This window comes from Elaeis guineensis, chromosome 10, assembly GCF_000442705.2.
Source record: "Elaeis guineensis isolate ETL-2024a chromosome 10, EG11, whole genome shotgun sequence".
NCBI classification, from domain to species: Eukaryota; Viridiplantae; Streptophyta; class Magnoliopsida; order Arecales; family Arecaceae; genus Elaeis; species Elaeis guineensis.
Window position 1 is genome coordinate 42,697,147 of NC_026002.2, and position 12,895 is coordinate 42,710,041.

The window sequence follows — 12,895 nt, forward strand, 5'->3', positions numbered from 1 at the left end:
CATGATTGATTTGGTATGCTCAGAAAAAGCTTCTGGGGTATTAGAACTCTCAATCACAAATTACCCTCTTGGGTTGCTCTCGGGTTGGCTAGATAATTTTCCTCCTTCCCTCCTACTGAATGCAGTTGCTAGTTGACCTATTTGGGTCTCTAGCTTAGCAATGGATTGTGTGTGGGAGTTAAGGATCTGAGTGTTGACTTCTAATCGTTCTAGTGCTTTCAGGACTTTTTTCTCAAAAGCTGAGCTGTGACCAGTAGTAGACGGTTGAAGAATATTTTGAAATTGATGGTATGATCCATGCCTATATGTTGGATCTTGATATTGAGGTCGAGGTGTGGCAGGACCAACCACTGGTTGTGGTCTCCAGGAAAAATTTGGATGGTTTCTCCAGCCGGGGTTATAAGTGTTCGAATATGGATCGTTTCCTGGTCTGCGAGCTTGTTGGACTTGAGCTTGCTGAACCTGCTCGTGCACAAACTCAGGAAATTGAGGTGTGGCTGGGCATTCACTAACAAAATGGTTCGGACTTGCACACAATGCACAAACTTCTTGGATTGGGTTAGGTGGAATCGGAGATTGTCCAGTATTTAGAAGATGATCTAATTTTTGGGACAGTTCATCTACCTTTTGATGGATATCTATGGTATTTTCTACTTCATATATTCCACCTCTTTTTGGGTTTAACATGGGTTTATCTCTAATAGAGGCAGACATATGATGTAATAAATTTTCACTTAAAATTTCAAACAGTTGCCATGCCTCATCCTCACTTTTCAGCATGAATATCCCACCGCATGATGCATCGATCATTTGTCGATGTCTTTCAGAGAGCCCATCATAAAAATATTGGATTAACTGCCACTTGGGTACAGCATGGTGGAGACATTTTCTAATAAGGTCCTTTAATCTCTCTCATGTTTCATGAAATATTTCTCCATCTAATTAGAAAAAACTAGTTATGGCTTTCCTTATTTGATTAGTTTTTTCTATGGAAAAATATTTCTTGAGAAACTCTCCTTGCAGCTGGTCCCAGGTTGATATAGTCATGGAATCCAAAGTATGTAGCATGTATTTGGCTTTGTCCTTAAGTGAAAAAGGAAATAATTTTAACCTAAGAGCATCATCGGAGAAGTTGTGAATTTTGACAGTTGAGCATATTTCAAGAAATTCTTCAAGATGTTTATAAGGGTCCTCATTACTAAGTCTATAAAATGAAGGTAACATTTAGATTATACTGAACTTAATTTCATATTGAGTGGCCTCCACAGGGGGCACTTGAATACAAGGAGAGTAGGTATATGTGGAAGGAGTAAAGTACTCCTTCAATTGCTTGGGTGGATCATTCTCCTGATTTCGGTCCATATTTTTACGTCTGTTGGCTCTAAAGGTTCTTTCTATTTCTGGATCAAAAGGTTAGATTTCTGGTCGTAACGATCTACGGCCAAGCATACACCTTACAATTATACTGTAGAGCAAACACAAAAATTTTTTCTTTTTATAATATATATTTTTATAATAAAGTGAGAAAAGAATGAAGAAAATCTAAAGAGAAGAACCTAAGAATCTTAAATCTATGAAAAGGAAGAAATTAGTTAATGTTTAGATGTTAATTGTAATCAACTTAAACAATCATAGACTCTCTATCCTAAGGTTAACTTAGATCTAGACAGCTCCTAACTTTCAAGACCGCCTTTGAGCACTCCAAGCTCAAGACTGACTAACTGACTCGGTCAGGTAAGCGTAAGATGTGGGAGGTTCCCTGCTCGTTGCTTTTCTTAGACACCAACTAAGTTGGCCAGGTCAGTCAACGGAACCAATTGAAAACCACTTTCTTTAACCACTTGCCTTAGACACTGAGCAATTAACCAATCCGCACTCGGTTCAACTCTAGAGCTTTCTTATCCTATTGAGCTCGAAATTTCTAGGGCTGACGTCTAGTTGATTTTAAATTAAGGTCTAGGTTATGCAAATGCAAGGGAGTGATTTGTGGGCTAAGGAAGGGTGATCAAATCTCCACCTTATCTGGTTAATGGGTTATTGTCCTTAAGATTAATTATGGAGATGCAATGCAAAGAAACAAGGTGTCCAATCAAGTTAGAAATTTTTATATTTGAGGTTACGCTATTTTAGTTAAGTGTTATGAAATGTCAGTGGCTTCTTTTTTTTTTTTTTTAATATATAGTTTTATCTTTTTATATATATTTTTTAATTTTTTTTAGTTTTGCAAAAAAATAAATTTAAGTGATTAAGTCTAAAAAGCAATAAATCACTAGGCTATAAAAAGTAGTAAATTATTCTAAGCAAAAAAATTCTTAAGTAGTAAATTAATTATGCAAGGTAATTATGTAATTATGCAAATAAGATTATCTAGCTAGAAAGCACTGAAAAAAAATTTTAAAACGAGAAATAAAAATTAAAAAGTATTTTTTTTTTAAATTTTTTTTTTTAAAATTTTTTAATTCAACCGTGCCAAGATCCCCGGCAATGGTGCCAAAATTTGATGCGTAGTCATTGATAGCACCAAAAATAACTCTATTCACTACGTAGGTAGGATGAGTCGAGATCGTATCCTCAGGGACCTTGGGCTAAGTTGAGATTGTAAGATAAAAGAAAGAAACGTTGTTTTTGATTTAGAAAATAAATTATCTTAAAATTGAGATAATTAAAAAATAAAGAGCTCGGGAGTTTTGAATTACTTTGCATTAGTAGAGTTGTATCTCTTTTTTTTTTTTAATTAAATGGATGCGATTAATCTTAAAAAAAATATCTATCTTTTCTCGGCACGCTCCATACCCATAAATCACGATGCGTCTCCAAAAAGTATTAGGTAAATAACTCATCTTTCCTCGGCACGCCCCGTATCCGTAGATCACGGCGCGTCTCTGGAAAGTAAAAGTTGTTCCTAATATTAATCTAACAAGAAAGCATAAATAAAAACATATAAAGGAGAGCAAATAAAAAACTCATGACAATTTAAATAAAAAGCATAATCTTTATTGCATATAAAGAAATACAGAAAAATTTAGAACAATAAACCATCTCTGTGTCGTTACAAAATTTCTTCTCCACTCCCGAGACTGCTAGCCTAGCTGCTCATGAAGTAGTCCCTTTCTATTCCTCCATGCAAGGCTCTAGAAAAATTTCTGGGCTCCCCCCACTAATGGGAGTACAAAAGCCTTTTTATAGGTATTAGGAGGGAGGAGTTTTACATGATTTTCCGATGTAGGACTAAAGAAAATACTAATGACTAAAGAATGGATGGATGAGATGAAAAGATCACAAACAGATAAAAAAAATACAAAATTTTCCACTTGAGGTATTTTCAAATAAAAATTTTTTCCTTTAATTTGCTCGCCGCTGTGTCTGCGGTGCGCGCGCCTGCTTGCATCCATCCCGCCCGCCCGCATCCACGCTCACCCGCGCGCCCACGAGCTCATGCCGCGTCCATCCCGTGCGCCCAGGAGCTCACGCTGCGTCCATCCCGCGCACCCAGGAGAATTCAACGTGAACCAACTTTTTCATATTCCAAAAAGAAACTTTTGTTTCTTCACAATGACATCTATATCCTTTTGGATTCCTTGCATAGTATCTTCATTTTCTATAATACCATATGCATCCTTCTTTTATTTTAATTTTATTTTAAGTCCAAATTTCTTCAAACTTGAGTCTTTTTGATCTATGAATTGAACTCTTTGTATCGGCGATCATCTTTCCTGTAAAACATAAAAAGAAACATCAAATTCTTAATAAATAAAATAAATTAAATATAATTTTCTACTTTAAATGACTTAAATTAAGTGTTTATCAATGAGTCTTTAATTTATAGTGTAGAGATATTGGACGATAAGTATGGATAGCTGTTAGAGAATAACTAGTACTAAGTATGACCATACAAGAGATCACATGGATTTCTATTCAATTGTCAGTGATCATCCCGATGCTATAGTTGTGTGAGTGGTCCTTTGACTTGTGATGGCATGATTGCTCACAGTGAGGTTACTGGAGTTAGACTGCCTAGAAACATGATCTCTTTGAGTCCTTATAAGTGTATGTTGGCGATAGTTGGTCCACTATAGGAGTAGGATGTGCATCTAGATGGAATCTATCGATCTTGATAGAAAGAAGTGGTCCTATAAGATTTGAGAAGTTGAGTCTATAAGTCTGTGGCCATAGTAGTATGATTGATGAAAAAAAGTTTTCATGAGAATCATAATTGGGCTTGAGCTAATCGAATCCATCATATGACTGATAATGAGATTTGATGATTTATCCATGACCAGCCATCTAGTTGGGATTCACGATAGAAGGATTGAATTACACAGGAACTACACCTTGAGGTTCTTTTTTGATTCCATTGGGTTGTCATTATATTTTAGTAAGTATCACTGGTGGATTGTGAGAGCTCACTAGGATCATTCAGGATCGACGATCTTGATTGAATTAGAGTAGAATCGTTTCGATCTATTAAAAAAAGTTTCAATGATACTATGATAGAGATCATGGTATATCTCACTATCAGACATAATTAAACCTATGGGGTCACACAACAAAGAGATTTAATCTGGATTAAGCAATTGGATTTATGAAGTCTCAATTGGGTTAGAAGAAATCTTATTGGGTTCAGGATAACCTTACTAGCATAAGGTTGAACCTAATTTCTCTTTAGATTTGAATTACTTATTTGATAAGAATTAATTCGAGTTAATTACATGCTAAGAAACTAAATGAATTAGATTTATTGAGCTCCAAATATTGGGTGCCTAAGATTTTGGATCATATATATTAGGAGTCTCATTCCTAATTGATTTCTTGATTGAATTTGTTGGGGTGCCACTTGATTTGATTAAGTCTAGGTGTGCCCATATGGAAGATGGCGTAAAAGACTAGGAAGAGGTGCACCTCCTCTTCTAGTTGGCATGTGAGAGAGAGCCCTCGAGGGCACCAAGGGTTGGCGCTACCTTGGTTCACATGGACGTGGTCAAAGGTGAGGGCAATAAGGAGTCCTAATGCGATTAGGACTCATGATAAATGGCTGATTTGATTTTAATTGGGAATCCAATTGCTCCTCTATTTAAAAGGGCCTCCCCTAAGAGTTTTAGATTAGATTTTCAATAAGCTCCCAGCCTCCCAAACAGCCCCCCCGCCCTTTTCTCTTCCTCCCTTTGGTTCACACGTCCAAGAGCCTTGGACGTGCCATCATCCCAACGCCCAAAAGGAGTTTGGGCGGCATCTCTTCTTTGCTGGTTTCAAAGTCTTGGTTGCTTCCAGATCAAGAGAAGGAGATCAAGTAAGAGAAGAAAAGAAGAAGATCAAGAAAAGGATTAAAAAATTGATCAAAATTCAGACTTGATTTAGATTCGCATGGAGATCATTCTTGGAGAAGAAAGATCTATGTCAAAGAGGGCTGATCCAGGCTGATCTTGAGTGAATACCCATAGAGGCCATATGCTTGTATAGCTAAGGGAGAATAGAGGCCATATGCTTGATAGCTAAGGGAGAACCCATCTTCTTTTAGATCTAGATTCAAAGAAAGGATTAGCAAAATAGGTATATGATCCAATCAAATATTTAATTTCAGCATAAAATTAGCATATATTAATTTTAGCATATGAAGTAGGTCTTTGTGTGCTTTATTCTTATGCATGCATATTCTAGATTAATAAAAGTTTTAATCTTTAATTCTGTTATGTTGTGTCGAAATTTTTTTTTTGAAATCCACATGCATACACGTCATATGAAAATTCAATAGTGATATCTGAGCCACGGATTTCATATGCATGAGATTGACATACATGTTTTGAAAAAAATTTCAAAATCTGATTTTTTTAATACATAAGATGTATGGATGCTTAATTTAGATCTGAAAATTATTTTAGATCTGCTTTTCAGTTCATATATGGGATATATGAAGATATGCATAAATATGAAAATTATTCTAGATCAGTTTCTAGTTTGTATATATAATACATATTTGCATGCATAAATCTAAAAATTATTTAGACCTGATTTATGATTCATATATGAGATGTATGATTGCATATCAAGATCTGAAAATTAGTTTAAATTTGATTGATGATTTATATATAAGATATGTGATATCATGTCAAGATTTGAATTTTAGTTTAGATCTGAATTTTACATATATATATGAGATATATGCTTGTATGTTGAATTTAAAAATTAGTTTCGAGATTGAAAACTTACTTTTCATGCAAAGAATTTAGATCTAAAATTTAGTTTTAAGATCTAAAATTTATGTTTGTGTATGAGAGTTTGGATATGGATAGATCAAAAATTAGGTTATGTAATTAGATTATGTTAGTACACTAAATCAGCCTCAAGACATGTGGCATCATCATATGAGATCAAAGAGATATCATTCTCAAAGCTCAAAATTTCAGCAGATCAACTTACTGATAAGCAGATTCAGGTCGGTATTTTACCAACCTGACTAAGAGACATCGTGGTATTCTATGTCCGAGATGACAAGTCAGTCGAGAAAAGAATATTCAATTCCAATAGTTACTGACCTAAATCACGATCCTTCTTACATCCAGAATGATTATTATGACTAGTCTCTATTTCACCCCGATCATCTATCAAAGTGAACTATTATATTAATGGACTTAATCATTTCTCGAATGTCTGTGGTGGTTTCTGCAATCAAGCCACAGCTAGCCACGATTTCATATATGGTTGGCAGATACAGCCAGGTATGATCTCATATCCAGCTCATATGCATAGCTGCACATCGCTCACTTATAGGTGGCTCTCTAACTACCTAATAAATTTTTCTAATGGCCTAACAAACTTTAGAATGGCCTCCTTAATCCTTCGATAAATAGAGGGCCAGGGATCCTCCATCGGTAAGTTTTGCTCTCTGAAACTAGAGGAGACTCTGTCAGTAGGAAACTAGGCTAGAATCTTGGCTTCTACCCAATCCTCCTCCAGTTCCATTCGATCTCTCTTGCTCTTCCACTCTTTTTCACCTCTGTTCTCAAAGCTTGAACTGATGTAAGTATCGAAGGGTCAAGAACTAGAGGATCTCAATCTAGTTTCTTGACTGGTTTTGCAGATTGAAAGAATTTCTATCGGATCGTAAGGATCGCTCTAACCTAGCCTTATTTGATTCGATCTGTCTTACTCCAGATTTTGAGCCTTGTAGCAACAGATTAATGCTAGAAGAAAAATTTTTTCTAATTTTTTTTATGAAAAAGATGGTCAAGATACAAGCTCAGCATCCCTCTCCCTTCGCTCCAGAAGAAGGAGCACCTGAGGCACCACCATAGCAACCAATTACTGTTGATCCTCAATAGTTCAGCTTCCTTGTTCAGCAAGTTCAAGTTCTGATAACAGCCGTTCAACAGTTTCAAAAAAAGGAGGAGCAACAGTCGAAGGAAGCTCCTCTTTTGAATGCTTTATCTCAGCACAGCTTTCAACCAGCCCATCAAGATGAATACCACATTGATGAGGCTGACAGTGAATTTGCTCTTAGTACTCTAAAAGTTCAAAGATGGGGTGATTTAGAGCACAAGATCTTGGATCTTGAAAGGCATCTGATGGAGATCTAGGTAGGAGGTCGATCTCAGAATAAAGATAATTTCAATCTCCTATCTCCTTTCTCTCATGAGATCTTGAGTGAACTAGTTTCAAATCAGTTCAAGATGCTCGCCATTGAGTCTTTTGATGACTCTACTGATTCAATGGATCATATCGAGGGTTATAAAGCTCTCATGGCTTTACAAGGAGCTTTCAATGCCCTATTATGCATTGCTTTTCCTGTGACCCTCAAGAAGACAGTGAGGGTGTGATTTTCAGGACTCCTGCAAGGGTCCATCTCTTCTTTTGAGTAGCTCGGGAGACTATTTATCACTTACTTTGATAATAATCGACCTCATTTGAGGTATGTAGATAGTTTTTTCTCTGTTCAGCAACAAGCAGGAGAGGACCTTCGAAAGTATATGGCTCATTTTAATGCAGCCACCATGGAAGTTAAAAAAATTCAATAAATCAGTTGTCATGTCTACTTTGAAAAGAGGACTCCAAAGCAACCACCTAATCTTTTCTCTGAATAAGAACTTCCTGGATATCCATGACGAAATGCTCGACTGGGTGTGTAAGTATGCTCAGGTCGAGGAGGAGGAGGCTGTCTTAAGATAGGCAAGAAAGGACAAAAATGAGAAGAAATGATCGAGAGAGAATAATGAAGAATAGCAGACTGGAAACTCAAATCGACCCAAAAAAATCCGAGGTCAAGAAGTCCACCGTGGCATTTTGACTTTTATGCCTCTTTGTCTGCTCTCCAAGCTCAGATTCTGATGGAAATTGAAGGAGAAAAGTATCTCTGAAGGTCTAATCCTTTGAAAGCTCCTCCAGAAAAGAGAGACAAGCAGAAATACTACCATTTCCATTAAGACCATGGCCATGACACCGAAGAATGCAGATAACTATGAGATAAGATAGAGACCTTGGTGTGTCGAGGTTACCTCGATAAATATGTCAGGTCGATCAAAATCATGGAGTACAGACCTCCAACAGAAGAAACTTCTGAGGACTACAACCGACCAACTGCTGGTGTTATCAACATGATATCCGACATCCTACCTGACACTAATGACCCATCTCCCAAGAGGTAGAGAACTAAAGATGTTATTTCATTTTCTGAGAATGTTGTAAAGAAGATCCAAACCCTTCATAATGATGATGTTGTCATCTCTATGATGATAGCAAAGTACAATGTAAAAAGAGTTTTTATTGATAATGAAAGTTCTGCTGATGTGTTGTTCTATGATGCTTTCTCAAAAATGAACCTGACTGAGCAGCTTAGGCGGGTCGGTACTCCTCTTATCGGGTTCTCAGAAAATCCGATGGCAGTCGAGGAGGAAATTATTCTATCGGTTACAGCAGGACAGGAGCCAAACCAGTCAATGGTGCAGCTCATTTTTTTTGGTGGTCAGAGTCCCATTTGCTTATAATGCTATTTTCAGCCGACCTGATCTCAATGCTCTTAAATCCATTATCTCTACTTACTATCTACTTGTGCATTTTCCAACTAAAAAAAAAAATTGATGAAATGCAAGGTGACCCGACGGTATCTCGACAGTATTTTATGATTTTTGTTAAAATAAAATAATTAGTGAACATTATGCCAATTAACATACCGGATGCATTGGATGAGCTCGAAAAAGTCTGAGGTGACCTGACAGAAAAGCTTGAAGTCATTCCTTTGGGAGATGATCCAGAAAAAATGTAAAATCGGTGTAAACCTCAAGTCTGGTTTAAGGGATAAAATGATCAAGTTTCTATGGACAAATACTAACATTTTTGCTTGGTCGGTCTCTGATATGCCTGGCATCCCTACCGATGTAATTATTCATAAACTAAATATAGATCCAAATTTCAAGCCAGTTCAGTAGAAGAAAAGAAGTTTCACCCCGAAAAGGCAAAAAATCATCGATGAAGAAATTGATAAGCTTTTAAAAGCAAGATTTATCAGAGAAGCTCATTATCTAAAATGGATAGCCAATGTTGTTATGGTCAAGAATGCCAATGGCAAATAAAAGATATGCATCGATTATAAAGATCTAAATAAATCTTGTCTGAAAGATAGTTTTTCTCTGTCGAGGGTTGATCAGCTATTAGATCCCACTTCAGTTCACAAGCTTCTCAGCTTTATGGATATTTTCTCAGACTATAATCAGATCAAAATAATTCTAAAAGATGAAGAAAATACTATCTTCGTCACTGAAAGAGGTTTATATTGTTACAAAATGATGTCTTTTGGTCTTACAAATGCAGGTGCTACATTCCAACACCTCATTAACAAAGTTTTCAAGCAATAAATTGATCAAAATTTGGAGGTCTATATTGATGACATGATAATAAAGAGTATCGAAGAGGACCGACATATTAACAATTTGAAGGAAGCATTTGGAGAAATTAGAAAGCACTGGATGAAGCTTAATCCTAACAAATGCACCTTTGGAGTTGGCTCAGATAAATTTCTTAGCTTTTTTATTAATCAAAGAGGAATAGAAGCAAATCCTGAAAAGATTCAAGTACTATTGAAAGTGAAGTGTCTGACTTCCATCAAAGAAATCCAGCAGCTTACTAAATGGGTAGCAGCCCTCAGTCGATTTATTTTCAGGTTAGCTGAAAGATGCCTCTTATTCTTCAAAATATTGAGAAATATCAAGAACTTTAGCTGGATAAAAGAATGCCAGACTGCTTTTGAAGATCTTAAGAAATATCTTGACTCTCTGCCTCTTCTTTCTAAGCCGGTTGAAGGTGAAGAATTATATATGTATATTTCCATCTCACCCTATGCAGTCATCTCGATTCTTATCCAAAAAGAAATGGGTATTTAAAGGCCTATCTACTACACCAATAAATTATTGCGAGACAAAGAGACCTGATATAAAAAGATCGAAAAGATGATATATGCTTTGATCATGGCAGTCCGGAGACTCAGGCCTTACTTTCAAGCTCATATCATCGTAGTATTGATAGACCAGTCACTTAGATCAATATTATAAAAGGTTGATACTTCAGGTTGGATCATCAAATGGGCTATTGAACTCAGTGAATTTGATATCTACTACCGACCTTGAACTGCAGTTAAAGATCAGGTATTAGCTGACTTTGTTATAGAGTGCACTGTCCCTGATGATGGATCAACCCCAGCAAGTCCTGAAAGTGATGATTCGTCCTGGGTCCTACATGTGGATGGAGCCTCAAATTTTTAAGAAAATGGTATCGGTTTGATTCTGACCAATCATGAAGAGTTTGTAACTGAGCAGGCCCTGAAGTTTAATTTTAATACTTGCAATAATGGTGTTGAATATGAAGCCCTAATGATGGATCTCAAGATGACAAAAGAACTTGGGGTCATAAAATTAAAGATTTTTACCGACTCATAGTTTATCGTCGGCCAAGTATGGGGGTCAATTTGAAGCCAAGGATTCCATAATGGATTGTTATCTATAGAATGTCAAGGGGCTATCTAAAGATTTTGAAGAGCTTGAAGTGCTCCAAATTTTGAAGTCGAAAAATGCTCGAACTGACGCTCTATCGCACCTCGCCACTTCAGATTTTTTTGAACTAAATCAGAAGGTACTTATTGAACAGTTGGATAAGCCTAGTATTGAGATGCTTTTTATATTTTAGATTGATCATGAGCCGAGTTGGATTGATCCCTCATAGATTATATATCGAAAAGAATTCTGCCCAATGATCCGATCAAAGTCAGAAGTATTAAAAGACAAATCCCATGGTACGTTCTTCAAGAGGGTCATCTATATAAAAAGTCTTAATTCTTTTCCTTTACTCCAGTGCCTGACAACGTCTGAAGCTAATTATATGCTCTAAGAAGTGCATGAAGCGATATGTGGAAATCATCTGAGGGGCAGGTCACTTGCTTATAAAGTGATCTGATAAGGTTGCTACTAAACAACCATTCAAAAAGATGTAGTTGATCTTATCAACAAGTGAGACTAATGCCAGAGGTATGCTAACATCCAATATCAACCTACTACTGAGTTTATTTCTATTACCGTCCCTTGGCCCTTTGCAATTTGGGAGATGGATATGCTGGGGCCTTTCATAGTAGCGGCAGGCCTAAGAAATTTCTGATGGTAGCCATGACTATTTCACAAAATGGATAGAGGCAGAACATTTAGCCTTAATCATAGAAAAAAATATACAAGATTTTATCTGAAAATCTATAATATGTCGGTTTGGTTTATCTTAGATCATCATCACTAATAATGGTTAGCAGTTTGATAATCTCAAGTTCAAAAAATTCTGCTCCAAACTTCATACTGACCACCGACTCACTTTTGTTGGGCATCCGTAGTCAAATGGTGAAGCTGAAGTCACAAATAAAACTATCCTTCAAGATTTGAAGATAAGGCTCGCTAAAATAAAAGAATTATAGGTTGAAGAGCTACATAGTGTATTATGGGCATACCGAACCATGTATCGGATTCTGATAGAAAAAACTTCTTTCAGGCTTATCTACGGGATCGAAGCTGTGATTCTAGTTGAGATTGGCCTATTATTTAATAAAGTCAAAAATTTTCATAAGGCAACTAATTCTGACTGGTTGAGGACCGACCTAGATCTTTTTGATGAAGTGAGAGAACAAGCCCACATCAGAATGGCAGCCTATAAGTAGAGAATTGCTAAGTATTATAATGTTCGGATAAAATCGAAGTCATTTCAGAAAGGTGATCTCATCTTGAGATAAGCAGAAGTTTCAAAGCCTATTGAACAAGATAAATTGGCTCTCAATTGAGAAGGACCTTATCGAATCACCGATGTAATTCACCCAAGAGCTTATAGAATTAAAAATTTATATGGGTCTGTTATTCTTCGCACTTGAAATTTTAAAAATTTTAAAAAATATTATCAATAAAAATGCTCTAATGAGCCCTTTCTTGTACTTCATGTTTTTCCATTTATTGAGATTCGATCTTTAGGTTGGTGAAGTCCGAAGAGGCACGAATGGAGATAAGATCTTCTAAACCCAATCTTCAAATTGATAAAGCTCCAAAGAGCACAAATATTAATTCGAATTTCAGTCTGATATAGTCTCGAAGGGCACAAATATTAATCTAAATTTCAGTCTGATAAAGCCTCGAAGGGTGCAAATATTAATCCAGATTTCAGTCCGATAAAGCCCCGAAGGGCGCAAATATTAATTCGAATTTCAGTTCGATAAAGCTCCGAGGGCACAAATATTTATCCGAATTTTAGTCTGATAAAATTTTGAAGGGCACAAATATTAATCCAAATTTTAGTCAAATAAAGCTCCGAGGGACATAAATATTGATTCGGATTTCAGTTCGATATGCTCCTGGAGGATGGAAATACTACTCCAGATTTCAATATGGCC

At 36.3% G+C, this 12,895-nt stretch overlaps 1 non-coding gene across 1 annotated transcript; it reads left to right on the top strand.

The window, feature by feature from the left end:
• The first annotated feature begins 869 nt into the window (after window positions 1–869).
• On the top strand, window positions 870–975 carry LOC140852280 (small nucleolar RNA R71). The gene has a single exon (XR_012135182.1). It is a non-coding gene; the product is annotated as a small nucleolar RNA R71 (small nucleolar RNA).
• The last annotated feature ends 11,920 nt before the right edge of the window (window positions 976–12,895 follow it).